The 2355-nt window shown below is 42.0% G+C and overlaps 1 non-coding gene across 1 annotated transcript; it reads right to left on the bottom strand.

Moving 5' to 3' along the window:
• Positions 1-1897: 1897 nt before the first annotated feature.
• On the bottom strand, positions 1898-2016 carry LOC148541869 (5S ribosomal RNA). The gene has a single exon (XR_015878955.1). It is a non-coding gene; the product is annotated as a 5S ribosomal RNA (ribosomal RNA).
• Positions 2017-2355: the final 339 nt, after the last annotated feature.

Genomic DNA, 2355 nt, shown 5'->3' on the forward strand with positions numbered 1-2355 from the left:
TTAAAAATAAAAATAAAAATGAAGAGTTGATCAAGCTAACAGAAAATAAAAATGTTCTTATCTGGATCAAATGTCAGTCTTTAGTTCATGAAGCAACAGAGGTTACTTCCCAATGTGTTTCATCCATCTGACTTCTTCAATGGGTGTGGAATGCTGTGGGGTATCTCCATATTTACACCCTTCAAGTGTAAAACCAAATTGGCCCAGTGATGACATCACTTCCGGTTCAATGGGCACTACAGCATGCAGTATATTAAGCACAGCTAGTTGTGAGATCTCCCTTGTTTAATGTCATGCAGTGGTCCTCTGTCCTGTCCAAATATATCCTGGAAACTGTTGTTTTCTGTAATATTTTAGGTTGGTGACCACTTCTGGATGCGTTGCATCACTTCCGTCCGGTTTTGTGGACTTCCTGGACATTGCTCGAGTCGGGTGTTCTCTGGAAGTCACTTCCGCTTGGCAAGTACGCAGCGATGTTGGCAGTCACATGAGCCGCGATCACATGATAGCGGCTTTGTGACTCCGTCATCTTCTGTTGTTAACATTACTGGATAGAGGGCCTGATTCAGAGCCGGACGCTATATGCGCTCGCTCGTTCAGAAAAAGGGGCCGGCTATTTAAATTGAGCTCTCGCTCTTTGCGGTCTGTTGACGCCTCTATGTCTGAGCGAGCGAACGAAACATGCGCTCGCTATTTTGTAAAGACGCCCCCTGGCCGCTCGCATCCTACGTCATCTCCGCTATTTATTAGATTAATCGAGTACATTGAAAGGCGTCTGAACTGCTCGCAGTGCTTGTGGTTGGATTTTCCTACCGCAATCATGCGAACAGTTCAGGCTAAGAGACAACCAAGTGACGTGGTCGATGACGCTGCTTTGTTAATTATCGTTTTGACCGTTTGGCACGCCTGCGTTCGGATCTCCACTCCCCGTTTTCAAGCACCTTCCCCTGTTACCACCCACAAACGCCTCATCCTGTCACTCAAATTAGCAGGCACTCGCTATTTTGCGAACACACGATTTCCGACCGCACTGACTGGTTGGCGCATGCGCATTACGACCCATACGCATGCGCAGATGTGCGAACATCGCTCGGAGCGAATGAGTGGCCGCTTACGAGCGACTCTGAATCAGGCCCAGAGTTCTGAGTTGCCTTCTTTGTTAAGGGATATTAGCCCAAATTAGGTGACGTCTATGAAGAGAGGAAAAGAAATTAGTGTTCATCCACTATAGTGAAGTGGTATTAAGTCTTGGCTTCAATGCATGGGAGGAAAGAAGTTCCTAAGCCAATACATATTGTACTTCAAGGATCTATGCTATTAAGCCATAATATTAGTAATAATAGTATTGAAAGATAGAGATAATATATTGATAAATAGTAAGGGGGATAAAAAAACAGGTTCATCAGTGGGGTACAGTATAGTGCTCAAAGGTAGTAAATAGTAGTATTAGAACAATATATTTAAAAATATAATCAAGATGGAAATATGTTTAGTTAATGAAATGATGAAGGATACATAATTCATGAATAAATCAGTAGGGTGTCAAAAAGGGGGGATGCAGAATCTGTAGTCTTGGTTTATAGGTATGGTATACATGTCCATATTCTCTCCTGGATATTAATTTCAAGTCTCTAATGTCACCACAAGGCTTAGGAGCTTCTTATGTCCAATCAATGTCTTCATATTCCTTGTCTTCTCCTGGTTCCATTCGCTCCTTGATATAGATGTAGTTGTATTTACAGTACCTGGTATTCCCAGGAGGTCTCCCTTCCAGTTACTTACCAGGTCCAATCATGTTTAGCTTCAAAATCAAATTTGGCCATTTCCAAGTTGGTACGACTGTATATACCTTGCATATGCCTGTACTCTGGTACTCCATTCAATATACATATAGCTATATTTACAGTACCTGGTATTCCCAGGAGGTCTCCCATCCAAGTACTAACCAGGCCCAATCATGTTTAGCTTCCAAGATCGAACGAGTTTGGGCATTATCATGTTGGTATGACTGTAAATATCTAGTATATGTCTGAACCCTAAATCGTCACAGGAATGGAGCTATCTCATAGCTTTCATTAAAACCATATGGGTCCAAAGTGTTCATCTCGAAGATCCAATACATCTCCCTTCTTTACAGTATGTTTCCTTTCACCTAAGGTGACATGTTCTATGGCCTTAAAGGTGAGTTCTTCAGGATTAGAATTGTGTTTCATGCTGAAGTGCTTTGAGATTGCATGGCCTTCAACTGTATTCCTATTGTTTTGGAGATGTTCTTGTATCCTGATTTTTAGTGGTCTCTTCGTCTTTCCTAAGTACTTCATTTTGCATGTGCATTCTAGTAGGTAAATTAAGGAT

Source organism: Taudactylus pleione, unplaced genomic scaffold (genome assembly GCF_031769625.1).
Source record: "Taudactylus pleione unplaced genomic scaffold, aTauple2 ptg000016l, whole genome shotgun sequence".
Lineage (NCBI taxonomy): Eukaryota > Metazoa > Chordata > Amphibia > Anura > Myobatrachidae > Taudactylus > Taudactylus pleione.